Source organism: Zootoca vivipara, chromosome 6 (genome assembly GCF_965207765.1).
Source record: "Zootoca vivipara chromosome 6, rZooViv2.hap1.1, whole genome shotgun sequence".
In the NCBI taxonomy this organism is placed as follows: Eukaryota; Metazoa; Chordata; class Lepidosauria; order Squamata; family Lacertidae; genus Zootoca; species Zootoca vivipara.
The window spans coordinates 32,753,375-32,771,427 of record NC_142589.1 but is presented as its reverse complement, the minus strand read 5'-3'; the positions used below and the strand labels follow the sequence as shown (position 1 = coordinate 32,771,427).

The following is an 18,053-nucleotide window of genomic DNA, read 5'->3' as shown; positions in this document are numbered from 1 at the left end:
TATCAAACATTCACCCACCCACCCATCCAAGCAAAATGCATTATCACAGTTCTCACACAAATTCCAGCCATGGTAAAGCATGAAAGGAGTGGGGAGAGCAGGACCAGTGAAGGGTATGGCCTGGGGAGACACTTGAGAGCAAAATAGAAAAGCCTGGAGGACCACGTTTGTCCTCTGAGTCTGAGGACATTAGTGTCTAAATGGAAGTCCCCAAGCTTTTAAACAATTAGTGGGGGGGGGGCTCAATGTGATAGGGTCCACATGGGGGAGGGGGCAATTTAGCAACATTCCTCAACTTTCATCTTTGTTCTTGTGTTTTCCCATATCCAGACTCTGCATTCAGCTATTGCATCACTGTCTAGTCCCATTTTGACTTTCCTGTGTCTAGAAGTTGATGAACTGGCAACAACAGCCTTCTTTTGAATTTCTTCACTGTGTGCAAATGCCTAGGAGTGTTGACAATGCTTAAATCCACAAGTCTCTAAACGCAATCCGTCTCCAAATCCAGCCACTCATTATGCTATTGTTTTGCCGAGGTAGCGGCTGGCTGGCTTGAAGCCGTGTGCTGTAAACAAGCTTTATTCATATCAGTCGTATGTCTGTGACACGCAACAAGCCATTTGCTTATGAGCCCAAGACCCCCCAAACAGAGCAAAATTAGCAGCATTGTCTGTGCTGATGGGCAGCATCTTCTCATATTTCTGAAGACTTAAATGGCAACGCAGAACCATAATTAGTGAATGCAAAAAATTTACTCTAAATCAGGCAGATTGGTTGATTGTTTAGATCTCATTTAGATGCCAGTCTGGGGTGCGGAAGGGTTGCCAGTGTGGCAATGGACTGGTGAGCTTGGTTTGGGAACCAAACCAAGTAGTTGTCCTTTTACACTCCACAACACAATATACTATTCTCCAGACAATATATTTCCATTCTGCAAGCTGAATTATCGTCTGATACATGGATCTGGGAGACAATGTATTCTAGATTTAGAGTGTTTACCTGGGATCAGGGAGACCCAGGTTCAAATCCATATTAATCCATGAAGCTCATTGGATGACCTTGGAATATTGCCTCAGTTTTCCTGATTATCATACTAGCACTTCTCTGCTGTTTTCTAACACAACGTTCCTTTCACACTGCAGTACCTGTAGTGTTTTGGAATTGTTGGCTTTTTGACAGATAAACCAGCATATTGTGCTAAATTTCATTCACACCAGTGGGTGTGGTGTTACACAACAAAGAATGTCACTGAATAACATTGCTACTCTGTGAAAAGAGATTGGTTGCTAAATCTATGGGTTTTAATATTTGGCTAAAAGGGAAAAATAATATATACAGTAAAAGAAAGAGAATTCCCTGGATGCCTGCATCCATGTTTCTGGCAAGTACTCTTTGGTGAGAGAGCCCCAGCAGGAATTTAAAATGAAAAACCATGCAGCAAAGGAAAGCATGGAAATATAGGCTGTTAGACCTTTAAAATATCCCATTCTAAGTTTCTTCCAAAGCTCCCCTCTTCCCTTAGCATAGAAAAAGACCATACATTTGGCAAGTTAAAAATGGTTTACTTACGAACCCTTCAAATGTTCAATTCACATGCTTTCCCACACAGCAGCAAGAAAAGTTGAGCAGTTTAACTTAGTCTCACAATGGTAAATGTTTCTAAATTATTTGTATAGAAACATGATGATGATGATAAATTATTCATACCCCGCCCATCTGGCTGGGTTTCCCGAGCCACTCTGGGTGGCTTCCAACAAACATTAGAAATACATTAAAATGTCACACATTAAAAACTTCCCTAAAAATGGCTTGCTAAAGTCATACAGTCTAAGTTTGGAGCATCCTTACTGGAAGGGTTCACATGATGCAAGTGAGAGAACAAAGAGTTTAGTAACCCTTCCTCTCAAAATGAGGGGGTGTGACCTAGCTAAGCCTGGCATGACAGCTTATTCTATGGTCTTAACCCCGTCATGCGTTAGTTAGAGTTAAACTTGTTGGTTATATGAGGCTGCCGTATCCCACAAAACAATTCTGGACCCAAATCTCCACACCCAGCTCCCAGGATTCAGGGGGCGGGGGCGAGCATGATTGTCAAAAGTGATATCTAGTGCTCATATGAGTACATTTAGCCTAGGTGAAAGAATGTCCACTTGTGAAGGTGTATAGTTCAGCTGTGGTGCACACAGATATACAGACTGTGCACGTGTTGATTGCTACATTTGAATAATTGTATGAGAGCTCAGTTCAACTTCATGTATCAAAGATTGTACAATCATTGAATACAGTATGCGAATACCCAAATGCCTGAACAGAGTGGACTGTGATGTTGACTCTGATCATGCCACTTGCCTGCCGGTCTAAATGCAGACCAGAAAGGGGTGTGGAATAACTAACCTCCGGTACAAAAGTAATATTTACTTTAACTGCCCTACCACTTTTGCCATGCCCACCACCTGAAGGTGACCCACAGCAGACTGCCTAGAAGGGAAAGTGGGTCTTGGGTTGAAAATGCTGCTGTTCCCCAATTTAAAAGGAAAAAAAGCATGTGAGTCATCATAATTTAGAGGACAGTGTTTTATCTCTGTGCTTTGATTACCTTCTTGGTTGACTTTGTGCCGGATCATATAGAATGATTACTCTTACTTTTTTTTAAAAAAAGAAATGGATTAAATACAATGTTGCTTATACATTGTGGCTTGCACAAATTCAGGTCCCTCAATTGTTATTTTCAAGGTTAAACAGCTTTCACAGCAACAATGGAATCGCTTTTTGCATACTTGAGGGTACAGGGTGACGGAAGGAAATTCCTCATGTTGTGTCAGCGAGCCAGCTTTGCCAGCAATGAGCTTCTTCTCACTCCTTCAGGGCAATCCCAGCTCACTGACACCAATTGCAGAACTGAAAATAGCAACCTTTGAAATACTACTGCAGGGGAATGAATTCCAAACAGCTCATATTTTATTGTATTTGTAGATTATTCCTCAACTTTGATGTACAATTTTGCAATTTATCCCTTTTAAATAAGACAATACATTTGCACATCTGGCTCTTATCACCATTCCTTAAACCAGGGATGGGGAACCCATGGCCCTCCAGATCCAGATGTTTGAACTCCAGCTCCCATTAGCTCCAGCCAGCATGGCTTATGGTCAGGGATGATGGGTGCTGAAGCCAACAACTTCTGAGTGGATGTGGATGTTGAATAGTTTGTTTAAATGTTAGGGTTCATTATTGTTCCACAGGGTGTGTACCACTTTAAAAGCCAGGGTGCATATCCTGACCTAGTTTTTACAGCTGTGTAGCAGTGTGCTGAGAAGTCACTGTAATTAGCTGTGTCAGCAATTGTGAATGGTATATAACATGGGTAGGCAAACTAAGGCCCAGGGGCTGGATACAGCCCAATCACCTTCTAAATCCAGCTCACGGACAGTCTGGGAACCAGCATGTTTTTACATGAGTAGAATGTGTCCTTTTATTTAAAGTGCATCTCTGAGTTATTTGTGGAGCATAATAATTCATTCTCCCCCCCTTCAAAATATAGTCTGGCCCCCCACAAGGTCTGAGGGACAGTGGACTGGTCCGCAGCTGAAAAAGTTTGCTGACCCCTGGTATATAATGTGTTGTACGTTCCGTACTCTGCCCCCTGGTAGATGGATGGGTGACGATTATAGACACTATGTAAGATATATGTTAGAGGAGTTTTGTTATTAAACCGTGGAAATATATGTTTGTGTCTCTTCAGTGTTTCCATCTGTGTGGTCTACTCTGCATGCACTCTGTGGCATGTTTCAAATGCCTAATACGTATTGGAAATTCCCCATTCCCAGCTGTAAGGCAGCTTCTGCTCGGGGAATATTGGACCTAATCCCTTCCAAAATCAGGACCCCCAACCCTATTCCTCAAAAGGGGTTAACACACACAATTCCTGGATATAAACTAAATCTGCAGCCTCAAGCTAATGGTGCTGTCAACTTCAACATTTCTACCTGTAGCCATTTTGGCTAAATCCCTTGCTCAACTTACAGGGGAGTGAATCCAGTTCCCATCTCTTCCAAAAACAGTTGGATCTGCACTGCTAAAGTTAATATCAATGAGTCAACAATTCCAAATACCTCCTGGTGTGTTGGACTCCAGCTCCCATCACCCCAAGCCTTCATGGCCAATAGTCAGGGATGATGGGAGCTGGAGCTCAACAATATCTGTAGGCCCATATGTTACAGACCCCTGCAGTAGAGATTGAGCAGATATGCCTTCTAAACTCACTACTGTACAACATTGAAAATGAATGCAGAACATATCTTTACAGTAGTGCTTTCCTAAACATTTCAAATTAAGGAACCATCGCCCCTATTCCTAAAACTGGAAGTTCATCTTCATCCGCTTTGTGGCCTTCTACTTCTGTGAAAGTTTCCAGGAAGGCTTGTGTGGTCCTGTAGCTTGAAAATTGGTGTCTTCAGGCTGCAGATTCTGAAGTCTGGGGTTCCCTTTCCCAAGTTTGTAACTTCCTTCAGAATGAGCCTGTCTGACATCATGAGGCATTTGATGGAAACTCAAGTTCCCTTGCTTTCAGTTTATGAGCCATTATATTCCAATGCACTGGCAGCTTTTTAGCAACCTATTGTTTCAATTCCCTATTTAGTATGCATAATGCAACCACACACCTGATGTCCTCAGCAGGCTATGGCAACACCAGTGGAGAAAGGAACAGGGTAAATCACTCAGAATAAGTGACTAATTAATCATAATCTTGATTCTAATAACATACTGTCTCCGTCGGCAGATTTGTTTGTCTTCAATCTCACAGTCTGAGAAATTCTAGTAGCCAGCCAGCCCCCCATGGTTTGCAAATTGACTTTATGAGAGGAAAAGTTTCTGTCTTGTTAGGAAACTTGATTATGGAGGTAATTGCTATGGTTTTCTAAGCAAGACTCAGATTAAGGGAGAAAGGGCATGATAACTTGCCATGTTTCCGACTCCAAAAAAATGTTCTTGCCTCTTGGTGAATAATGAGAGCTTGTGTTTTCCATCCAGCAAATCATTCCCCCTCTTGTGACTCTGTCTCTATTATGACCTCAGGCTTAAATGATGAAAGACTTATAAATTCAGGTACCTCCTCGGATGAAATAAGGATGTGAAATGCAAGATAGGTGTGAGATGCAGAACAATGCAACTGAAAAATTGTTTTGAAATTACTTTAGACACATTATCAGATTTAAGTACATAAGGCAAGCCCTGCTGGATCAGGCCAATGACCCATCTGGTCCAGCATTCTGTTCTCACAGTGGCCAACCAGATGCTTGTTGGAAACCCTCAAGTGAAACATGACACAAGAGCACACCTCTCCTGCGGCTCCCAGCAACTGGTATTCAGAAGCATTACTGCCTGCAACCATGGGGGAAGAGTGCAGCCACCATGGCTAGTAGCCATTTATATCCTCCTTGTCCATGAATTTATGCAATCCTTCTTCAAAGCCATTTAAGTTGATGGCCATCTCAGCATCCTGAGGGAGTGGGTTTCATAGTTTAACTATGCACCATGTTAAAAAGTACTTTCTTTTATCTGTCCTGAATCTTCCCAAATTGTCTTTATCTCCATCTCTATTCAGTTAGAGAAGACTGCTTTGTAGGTGGTGGTGGGCAGATCCTGTAAAAAAAATGCTTTTAAGGGTTTCATTCCAGAAACTAGGGGTGCATTTTGACTTTGCTTAGCCTCTCGCACAAGCTTATGCTTTACTGCATTGGGGAAATATGTTCTCTCCCTCTCTGCTTTCAAACACAAGCCCATTAGCTAGTCTACCAGGGAGTAAAAATAAGTTAAGTGAATGGCACTCACAGTTAAAGTCATAACTTTACAATTAGCATCCCACTTTTGCAGGGAAAGAACTACAGAGCACTCTGGCAAAATACACTTTTTGCAGGCTGTGCTTAAGGGAGCTGTTCCGGGAGGGAGGTGGGAGGGGTGAAAATGACTAACATAGCCATTTCAGAAAACCTTATGTACAGTAAGTAATAATTAGTTCTCCATATTATTAACCAGAAGGAGCACTTAAAGTTTTTTGACATACCTAATCTCTGTGCCTGGGGAGCAGTGCGGAACATTTGCATTAAATTATTCCCTTGTTTCCCAAGCCCTGCTTGCCCCTTTCGTATGAGACTTTTGCTGCCAGAATTCTTGAGTCTGGCACCAGCCTGCATATCTTACTGCTAATATAGCTGTCTCCTGCCAGGCACATCAATGTAGGGTGCATTATAGTACTGCATGACAATAAGGAGAGGAGGAGGAGAACGAGGCCATATGGATCTGGCACCGCTTCCTTCAAATTAATGGAGTGACATCAAAGGGCAAAGTGGCTGATGCGTTCCAGGCATGGGCTCTGCCAGGGCACTTGGAGGAAGACAAGGGCAGGAAGGTACAGTCTTGAGGAGGAGGAAGAGCAGCGACAAGGATAATGGAGATATTTCCTCCCCTTGCCGCTCATGGTACAGAGTGTATAGCAGCTTAGTTCACAGGGTTTTAGGCTGCCTGGTATGATTGCACTGATGCAACCATTGGTCTAGGATACTATTGGGTGGATTTTCCAATAACTGACTATGTTTTATCCTTGGTTGAGAGAGTGGGGGGGGGAATGGGAGAGGGAAAGAGAAGCTTTGCAAAGCTCCTCCATCCTCTTCAAATCAGTATTGGCTGGACTTGTAAATGAAACAAGCTCCATACAGGAAGACATAAGAGGAAAATAAAAGATGAGGAATCTCCTTTGGAGAAACATGGTTGGAGGCAAGGAGAACACAAGGATTTCCATTTGAGCCTAGGCAGAAGAAATTTTTCTTCTTGTGCACTCCTGCATGGAAAAGCAGAGAGCCTGCTGGATCAGGCCAAAGGCCCACCTAGTTCTGCATCCTGCTCTCTCTGTGGCCAACCATGGAAAGCCCACAAGCAGGGCCTGAATGCAATAGCACCCTGCTCAGCAACTGCTTTTCAGAGGATGCCGTCTCAACAGTAGAGGTAAGACTTAGCCATCATGGCCAATAACAATTATAAAATTATAATTATGAGGCATTATTATTATTATTAAATTTGTTTGATGCTGAACACAGGGTGGCGTTTAGGTGACTTACAATAAGTTTTAAAGACATGCACAGTTATTAAAAAATGAACACAGGAGAGTAGGAAACTGCCTTATACTGAGTCAGGCCATTGGCCCCTCTTAATTAGTATTGCATACACAGCACAGCAGTGCCTCTCTGGGGTTTCAGGCAGGGTCTCTCTAAGCCCTACCTGGACATGCCAGAGATTGAACTTGGGACCACCTGCATGCAAAGCAGGTGCTCTACCACTGAGCTATGGCCTAAATTTAACAAATCAATCCACAAGTCAACACCAGATTCCACAGGGTGGGGAACAGGGTTTTTTTCAGCACCCAAGGTTGACAAAGTCTTCACACACCTAGATCATATCCCATCAAATGCCCAGGAGAAGATGAAAGGCTTGACACAAAAAATATGTCAGTTTCAGAAACAGGCAGCAAACATTTTTGTTTCTAGTTTAAGATTTATAAATCCACCTTACTATGTTGCAGTTTTTGTCACAATTAGAATTTATTTTTATTTTTATTTTTACAAATAAAAAACTTTTTTTAAAAAAGCCACCATTCATGTGAGGTGGGATTTTAAAGGCCCCTGAATTGACATCTGAGCTAGGCTTGAGAGAACTTTGCCAGTAAGTAAACCTAGTTTTGAATTGACTGTCCAAGTTGAGACACCTTTTCCTCCTGGACTAGACACATCTAACAGATTACACAGCCTGGAAGCAAACTCCTGGCTCAAAGTGTTTAGCTATGGATAAGTCGTGAGCTTGCAAACTAAACACATCCTTACCCTTGACTGTCCATAATAAGTGTGTTTCTTCTATGCAAAGGATATGTAAACCAAATAACCTTTTAAGCAAAAGCCAGTTCAGCTCAGGCTTATGATTCATTCTATGGCACTTCACCTCTGAAATCATACAATGCATTAATATTCAACCCCCAAAGCTTCCTGTACTCGATCCTTTAAGCTCATTAATCCTCCTGCCCTCTTCTAACTTTCAACAAAGAGCAGCACAGAGAATCCATATACATATATGCCCATGGGGGTAGAAATGTATAAACCTTTTCCTTCATGTATGAAATTAAATCCCATAATGAAAGCCATAGTGTAATCAGCAATGTATGCTTATTAGTGCTGTGCACCCAGTCCAGACAAATTCCAGATCCAAACTGAATTGGGCCAATTATCCAGTGTGGGTTGAGGCAGCCCCAGATTGCCCTGGGTCTGACAGGGTCTATCTGTGGGTGTCAAAGGGTGGGGGAGTGGTCAGGCAGTGAGCAGGGTAGGGTAGGAAACAGTGGAGGCAGAGTCTTGCTTCTATCATATGCTTTCCTCACTCTTCTTATTACCAACTGCACGTTTAATTAGAGTTTAAAATGCTATTTTCAACTTAGGGGCTGTGGAAAGTAATCAATTAGTCGCAGGCCCTGGATCGGGCCTTGGGTTGGGCCCAGATTGGTCCGGGTCAGATCAGGACCCAATCAAGCTCACCAAATCATGTTTGCCACCTTAAAAAGCCAATCACATGTAAGGTTTTCCATTACGAGCTCCCCAAAAGCAAGGTTCCTGTTTGTTATGTAATGCAACCAAGTGGAACACAGCTTAGTGGTAGAGCATCTGCTTCGTATGTAGAAGTCTCTGTTAGTCAGTGCAGACAATACTAAGCTAGATGGAGCAATAGTCCCACCCAGTATAAGTGCAGGCTTTTAAAAATTGCAGTCAAGAAAGCTCACAGGTTTTATAAGAGAATTCTTCTCTCTATTGGTCTAAGCAAAGCCACTTCCTCAGGTGCCTGCAGTTCCTACCCTGCCCCTCCATCCAATACATCATCATCATCATCACTGGAGCATGGGGTTATTGGCCTTAGCTTAAACAGGGAGTTCAGAGGTGTGCAGAGTGGATTTTAGAGAGATGGCAAAGTCTGATGTGCAGTTCCAGACATCCTCCTACAATCCTTTGCAGATGTTCTGCCAGGGCTAATGTCCCATGTGCATTATGAGATCTGTGGCATTGTGAGGGCACCCCAGACAGAACAATTGTAATGGGGCTCATAAACATAAATTGCCTGAGATTGTTCAATGCCAACTTGCTTGGAGCAAGTTGCTGAAGATGTACTGTAATTGTCAATTAAAAGCATTTAATTTCGGTAAAAAGCTACTTTAATAAAAGAGCATTGTCTCATTCCAGATAATTATAGCTTGCATCCAAACTGCGTAGAGGGAGGGCAGAGAATATTTGACCAGATGCAACTTATGAGAAGTGACACAAAATAGACGCAAAGTACTAAATCGTAGATTCAATTTTTGTTGATTACTAGTTCATATATAATTATGGACTCCAGTGGCAATTTGCTGCTTGTTGTTGGCCTAACATTAATCATTCTCCTTTTCTGGATCAATTGTGAAAAGTGTTTTTATGAATGGTTATTTGAGGATTATTTAATAATTTAATCTATTAAAATGGGTACAAGTGTTTCTATTTCCCCCATAATTTAACAAATGAAGGCTGCAATCCTTAAAAAAAGAAGAAGAGAGGCTGCTACCCTAGCCATGTCTACCCAGAAGCAAGTCCAAAGCATGCTGATCCTTTCTTCTTATATCTCAGTGGACCCATTTTGACTCTAAACCTCATCACTAGAGATTGCTGTTTGGAGGTGAACATGTGTTTAGGATGATACCTGGTGATAGCCATGAACCTGCAACCCAGAAGGCCAAGTGCCTATGACAAATTCTAATGCTAGCAGAGGGTTTCTGCCTTGGCCATATATTTTAATAAAATGAGCAAAACATTTCTTAGGGTGGATGGAAGCAGACTTCTTCTTCTTCTTCTTCTTCTTCTTCTTCTTCTTCTTCTTCTTCTTCTTCTTCTTCTTCTTCTTCTTCTTCTTCTTCTCCCGCTCCCGCTCCCTCTCCCTCTCCCTCTCCCTCTCCCTCTCCCTCTCCCTCTCCCCCCTTTTCCTCTTTATCCGTATATGTGGGATATGACATTCCCCCCTGCAAACTAATTCTGGGGAGAAATGTGATTTAGGTTCCAGATAAAATGCGCATATAAATTTATTATTGATCACATACATGGATGAAGCACAGGGTCCATCCCCACCCCTGCATCACAATTGTGACACAAGCTGTAAATGAAGTACCAGGATACACTAACTACAGATCAAGTTCACTATGCGAAGTTTGGGCCAAACTAGCTTGCTGACTTTCAAAAGCCATCAATATGCCTAGCTTCAACAGATTTGTCCAATGCCTTAAAAAAAAACAAAAAAAAAAACATCGCTTGAAGAGCTGAACAGTGCTTTCAACAGCTGTGTAATTGTGCCTCTTGTCAAGTCCAACCAGTTCATTCAGAAGCGAAGTCTTTAAAAGCCAAGGATGCACCATTTAGATCGTACCCTTAAAGCACAACCTGCCAGCACAGATCTGTGCGAGATGAATGGTGCCAGGCTGACTCCTGGATGTTTCCATTGTGCCGTCCCCCAACAAGATGTGGATATGGACAGAGGGGGTGGGGGTGGAAAGTACAGATGGAGTATAAATCTCTAATCGATAACTTTCTTCCTGGAGAGGGTTTTGCATTTTGGTTTGTGGTGCCCATCATTTTAGTCTGCTATAATGCCAGACTAAAATGATACTACCTCATAGAGTGCCATTCACCAAAAAACGGCAGCTATTACAGAATTGCTGTTTTTTAAAGAGGTGGAAATACAGAAGAGCACGAACCAATGCATCAAATCAGGAAGAAAATTGTAGGCTATTTTCAGTTTCAGGGCTCCATCCCTCAATTTGCAGTGTCATCAGCTTGGCCTTACTTATGGTGTTTAGAGTTACAGTAGGAAGGGGAGAGAAAGAGCAGCAGGAAACCTGGCTGAAAAAGCCAGAGAGATCATTAGTTCAATTGGGAGGGGGAAAGCACAGAAAATGAACTGTGGCAGAGAACGGTGGGGTGCCCAACGACACACAACTTCTGAAGCCTGCAGAAAGTAGGATATGGTGAGACATTTTCCTAACCCTGCTAACTAAGAGGTTAGAATTATGGAAAATAGGAAGTTGCTTTTATTCTGAGTCAAGCTCTTTGGTCTTTCTAGCTCAGCTCTGTCTACACTGACAGGCAGCAGCAGCTATCCAGTGTTTTCTTCCCCTACCTGGAGATGATGGGGCTTGAACTTCTGCATGTCAAGCAGATGCTCAGCCCTTGAGCTATGTCCCTTCTGGTATGGAAGAGAGAGAAAGGGAAAGAGAAAATTTTGCTTGCTTATAGTCATCTCCATCCTTCTTCCAGTGGATAACGGTGAAACAGAGAGTGCAACTGGAGCCTACTGGAGGTCACAAGAACATAAGGAGAGCCCCGCTGGATCAGACCAAAGGCCCATTGAGTCAGGGATCCTGTTCCCAAAGTGGTCAACCAGTCGCCCATGGAAAGCCCACAAATAGGTCCATCTGCTCTCCAAAGCAACTGAAAATCTGAGACACACTGCCTTCAATACTGGAGGCAAACATAGCCATCAAATCTTGTAGCCACTTATCCCCCATAAATCCTCTTTTGAAGCCATTCAAATTGGTTGCTATCACCACATCTTGCAGGAATGAATTCCATAGCTTAGCTCTACACCGTTATTGTGCTCGATCTGAGATCGAGGTCCCAGAACATTCTGTTCTGTTACTGTTACTGGCAAAATGTTTGTGTATGACAGAAGGGGGGGGGCATTGCTTTATTCCCAATGACAAAAAGTGAATGATGGAGGCTCTGTGCTCTGCTTCGTGGTTTTCCCTTGGAAAACATGTGCTTTCCTTTCTGAACCTTTGCTCTTCATTTACTTGTTGATCCTCTCTGAATATTAGTTTCTTCTTCTCCCTCCCTCAGTGTTTTAGTGCTGTGCTACCTCAGGGTTATTGGGTTGACTGTTTATTTCATGGTCCCTCCTTAGAAGATGAGACTGATTTCAATTATTCAGTCTGGAGAAATTTTCTCCCTGACATAGTTTTCCCTTGGCACTTGTAAGCAAAGCATAGACATGAAAAGGAAGAACTTAGCCGACATTGATTCTATCAGTATTCTATGTGGTTTGCATTTCAGCTATTGAGACCTGACTAATATTCTAATGGATATAATAATTTCCAGCTCTTTTGGAGAGTGTTTTGCCTCTCTGCAGAAATGGCAGCATGCACAAGTTGTGCATCATTTCCTGATCTACCCTTTGCTTGTTACATGCGGCACTGTTTCTGGAGGAAGGTTGTTTTCTCCAGCTCTGGAAGCTAGGACCTGAATCAATGAATTCAAGTTACAAGAAAGTAGATTCAAGTTACAAGAAAGTAGATTCAGGAATAACTTTCTGACAGCAAGAGGTGGTGGACTCTCCTTCCTTGGAGGTTTCTAAGCAGAAGTTGGCTGGTCATCTGTCATGTATGATAAAGCTGAGGCTCCTTCATTGAAGAGGGCTGGTCTAGATGGCCTTCAGGGTCTATGATTCTATGATTCATTTGCCATAATCTCACTGTCTGCTGTGGTGAAATTACATAACTTGTGTAATTTATGCAATTAGTTGCCTAAATTGCATCATTAATTAATTATGTATGTTACATTATTATTATTATGTTAGTCTACCCCATTCAGTTCGGCGCAAAGGAAACATAATGCAAATAAGGTAAAAACACACACAAAACACCTCATAGTGAATTACACCTGCAAACCAAAAACAAGGGTTAATACCAATTATATTCCACTAGATTGATTTCCATTTCAGGCATGGGACAAATAAGTGAACATAGGCAATTTCTGAACAGAACAGTTTCCCCTAGTGTAATGCATTTCTGTATGTTGTTTTAACAAATACATAATTTGCATGCACACTTTGCTCCTAATAAATGCAATTTTTGTACATGTTGCTTGGGTGGAGAGTCACATTGCAAAATTCAGAGAAGGGTAAATTTTGAAGGATGCCTTTGAAATTTCAGAATTGTTTCAGAAAGCGCAGATTAGGTAGGTTCACCTACAAATGCAAAATTAATTGAATCTCTTCCCTGACCCAAGTGAAGAATGAAAGGGCCAAACAGTGTTCAAAGAGCAAGCCACCTCTCCCACCTGTTGTTCTTTGTACCGCCATTCATTCTCTGCTCCTTCCCCTTACATGTTATTCTCATTGCTTCTTTGTTTCCCTCCACTACACCACTCTTTGCTTCTGGTTGAGGCCAGATTTTTTTGGGAAAGAACAGTTTGTAGAAGTTTTGCCAGCATCTGCAAATCAGGACTGCTAAGTTGGTGTGGTTTAGATAGCATTTTGCATAAGATAGCATTTGGTGCAAGCTTTACTGATAGCTCTCATTAGCTCTCCGGGGGTTGCACACATGGTTTTTGAAACCAGTCATCACATTATTAATTTGCATAAAACTGACCATCTTCTGCTGCTGTTCTCCTTCACATATTTGGGGTGGGAAACTTGGAACAATGTGCTTTCAAATTTCTGCAACAGAAATGTGTGAACCACTGGGAAGCTATAATTTTTTTCTTTAAGCTCTATGTCTGTCTGCCGTCTTCCCCCTCTATTACCACCAAGAGTTAAGCTATACCCGATGAAATTATAGCTTTTTGTCTTGAAAAGCACCCCCCTTACAACATAGCTACCAGATCTGTGATTTAGCATTTCATTAACCAAAAATAAAATAATAATAATAGTCCTTTCTGGACAGCAAAAGAGGGCTGGATTATTGCAATTTACAGCTTTGTCTTTAAATCTTTACAAGGTAAGTCCTCAGCAGGAGAGGCAGGTTTTTATTTTATTTTGTATTCACCTGACCTGCCAGCTATTTTTTTTAAAGCCCGCCCCTGTTCATTTCCAAGAAGCCATACTGCCAAACTCCAAAGAAGAAAACTTTGCAACAGCCTCATGTTTCATAATGTCCAAAGTAGGTATTCACCATGGCTAGATAATAAATGCCTTGAGGAAGCTCTGGTGCAGCTGCCTATTAAAAGTTTCTTCTTAGACAATAGGAATGTCAAGGGCAGCTCCTACAAAGGCATAGCTGCCAAGTTTTCCCTTTTCTCGCGAGGAAGCCTATTCAGCATAAGGGAAAATCCCTGTAAAAAAGGGATAACTTGGCAGCTATGTACAAAGGTGGGGTGGTGGAGAATAAGGTGAAGGCTGGGCAGGGCAGGGCAGGGCAGAAGCAAACCATCACAGGGGCATGATTGCCTTATTTGAGGAGAAGGGCTGTACCTCAGTGATCTTGACAGAGCCACAACTTTACATATGAAAGGTCCTGGGTTCAATCCCCATCCACAGGTGAGGCTGTGAAATGCTCATTTGTGAAACATGAAGAGTGCTTCCAGTCTTTGTTGATACTATGGAGCTAGATGGATGGTGCTATAAATGGCACCTCTGTTCCTATGCTTAGAATGGTAAAGAAGCTCAGTCTGAAAGCTTTTGTAGCAATTTGGCAATATAGGTGATCCAACTTCTTGGTGTTAAGAGATACTCTTGCTGGTCATACTCATTTCTTTGCAGTTTTCTCCATCAGCAAAAAGCTGATAGATTCCCTGTCTTGTATATCTCCGATTCAAGGACCATCTGCAGATGACAAAATCCACTATGTGACTCCACTATTTGCCCATTAATATTTGGCAAAGAAAAATAATAATAATTCTCATCTTGTTTTGGTTTTAAGTGGCAGTGAATAAGCTGTCACCTCTTGATTAAGATTTGTTGGCAATCAGTATGAGACCTACTGGTCTTCAGTGAAACTCTGGAAAGGAATCTAAGTCATAGGACCCAGGGCATGGGATGAAGGCACATGAGTCCTTGGCAAAGCTAAGCAGGTCTGAATCAGTGCCTGGGATTCCCCATCTGAGAACCCTGTTCTTGCTGCTTTGAGTTCCATCATGGAAGAAACAATGAATACATGAAACCAGTGGCTACCTAGATTTAGAAACACTGCCCCTGAGAAATTCACTAGTCCCATAAAACTGTTCTTATCTTCCTTTGAAACACACACCCATGTGCAGGACCTCCAAATTCTGTTTGAAATTTGCTTTAAGGGATAATGACTCGTTTGTCTGGATGTGTCAGTGTGTGTAGACAATGGTACAGAGATCAAATTTGCATTTGTTGCCCCAAATTTGCCTGTGACCCTGCTCCCCCCCCCGGCAAGTGGCATCCCCATGGGTTGTCCTAAGAATGTGACCCCGGACTGAAAAAGTCCCCCACACTTGCATTACAGGCTGAGTTGCCTTATCAGAAACTTGTCAGAAACTTGCATATTCTCCGAGTCTTCTGTCCCCTGTCACAATAGCCACGAGGACAAAAGAACTCGTGTCTGAGCAGCTTGTGGGCACTTATAGTGGCCTTGGCTGCCATTCATTTTAAACCCTTTATTTCATGAGGTGCGCCTGCTGTGTTCATCATAATAGGCTAATGCTTTCCTGGTTTTAATTTCGGTCAGTCCCTTGGTCTAATTGAGGTCCTTTGCACTTTCTTTGATTGTAATAATGCAAAGCTTTGCTTAAGCTCAGTTATTCCGGTGATGCCTTGCGACTCAAATTGTGCTCTGCAAGCGTGGCGCGCGTGACTGTGGGGAAGAGACAAAAGCGGAATCTTTCCCAAACCCAAGACACATGTTTTTGAATGATAAGCCATGTCCGTACTTTTGTTTCTGAATCAAATGGTATATTTTGCAGAGAAAGAAAGAAAGAAAAAGGGATTTGCAACAACTGAAAACTCTAAGACCTTCATCCTGGGGGAGTGATTGCAGTGAGCACAATTAACTCTGGATAAAGGGTGGCTTTGTACGGCGCATCTCAGATGTGAATATTTTTTCCCCATAATTGAAATTGGAACAGGGGGACTTTTTACAGCCCTTGATGGGAAGGCAGAGCAGTAAGAACAAGACACTATTGTTTCAATTTATTGTACCCTACAAGTGACTTTTTGACTTTGGTGTATGCAAAAGTCATGAAAATCTACCCCCCCCAACTGTATGAAATTCCACTGCTCCCTTAAATGATTCTGCCTTAAAGTGGCTTAAGGCTGCATGAATAGAATCATCGTTTTTGTGTGACAAGAAATAATGATGCCACTTTGTGCTATGCTAGTCACTCCTCATCTGGAATACTCTGGTCAGTTTGGGGCACTGCACTTTAAGAATGATATAGACCAGATATTAGGACCTTCTGGCCCTCCAGGTGTTGTCTGACTCCATCATCAGCCCCACCTAGCACAGCCAGTGTTCAGGAACACTGAAAGCTGTCCAGTAACATCTGGATGCATCCCCTCACATGGTGCCTTCCAGATGTTTTAGACTCCAACTCACATCAATCCTGATCATTTTACATGTTGGCTGAGGCTGATGGGAATTGGAATCTGAAACACCTGGCCCTCACTGCCATCAGTCTCGTCCAGTATCTCCAATTCTTAAGGGTGATGGGATATTTAGCTCTGAAACATCAGGAAGTTCCCACTGCAATGTAGAGGGGAAATCCCTGGGGAGGAAAAGACACAGGCGACTGTGGGGAGGCAGGGACTGATCCATGGGGGAAGACATACCTGGGATGAGTTCCTGTACATATTGGGTCTGGGGTTTGGTCAGCAGCTTTCCCCAGCCCTACCTGGAGATTCTGGGGATTGGACCTGAGACGACCTGCATGCTCTACGGTCCTCCCCCCAGCATCAAGAGGATGGATTGAATTCAGAGCCATTTGGCCACAAACACCTTCTGTAGCCTAGGCACTGACTTCAATCCCTGGTGTTTGAGGTTCCGTTTCAATCTGTGGCCTTTTTTTAAATTGAGGTTAGGAATTCAACATAGTGCTAGCAATTAAAAGTAGCTTCCTGCTTCAGGAAGTGGGAAGCACTGAGGGAGCAAATGTGTGTTTTAAATAATTCGAAATTGCAGAGTGTGGCACAAAACCAACCCCCTTCCACTTTCAAATGGAAGCTTTTTGTTAAAGGGAGGCAGAAAGGAGGCCTTTAAAAAAAACAACACCAAATTATTTCATGCCCAGCCACCACAGCTCCCCTCCTCAAACAATTTCTAGGCTGAGCACAGTTGGAGGGACAAAAATGAAAAGAGTGCTTCAGTAATTTTAAATTGCTATGTGTGATTTTTTTTTAAAAAAAAGTCTTGAAATTACTGGATGTCAGTATGTTTCTCACACATTGCTATTTGTTCTTGTTTACAAGTGAAGATGAGTAGATTTTCTCTGTGGTACAGTTTTGAATGTGTCAAATCTACCTACATTGGCCAGGAAATTTCTCACTTCTGCACAATAAAAAATAATGGCTGCGCTTGCACTACCCCTTGTTTAGTCGTTTAGTTGTGTCCGACTCTTCGTGACCCCATGGGGCAGAGCACGCCAGATAAGCCTGTCTTCCACTGACTCCCACAGTTTGGTCAGACTCATGTTGGTAGCTTCAAGAACACTGTCCAACCATCTCGTCCTCTGTCGTCCAACCATCTCGCCCCCTGTAGTCTACATAACACCAAAGCTTGTCTTACAGGAGTTGGTCCCACCATCACCATGTAAAGACTCTTCCCTTCCCCGATCCCCCCAGAAACCGCAAAGGAACCTGAATTGTTGTATTAGAGAGACAAAAATGTAAGAAGAGCCTGCTGGATCAAGTCAATGAGCCATCTAGCCCGGCATCCTGGTTCTCTCAGGTGCTAACCAGATGCTCATGGGAAACCCACAAGAGCACTCTCCCCTCCTGTAGTTCCCAGCACATGGTTTACAGAACCATTTCTGTCTCTGACCATGGAAGAAGAACATGATTAGCATGGCTAGTAGCCATTGATAGCCTTTAGCTATTGATAGCCATGTTTTTAACATCTTCCTTTTAAAGCCATGCAAGTTGGTGGCCATATTTTCCTCCTGTAGGACAAAGTTCCATAGTTGCATGAAGAAATGCTTTTATTTTTTATCTGGCCTGAATCTACCAACATTCATCTTCAATGGATGTCCATGAGTCCTAGTGTTAGG

General features: G+C 42.6%; 1 protein-coding gene across 2 annotated transcripts in view; it reads left to right on the top strand.

Annotated features, from left to right (window-relative positions):
* CDH13 (cadherin 13) overlaps positions 1 to 18,053 on the top strand; it is a 606,507-nt gene that overhangs the window by 86,574 nt on the left and 501,880 nt on the right. The window lies entirely within an intron of this gene.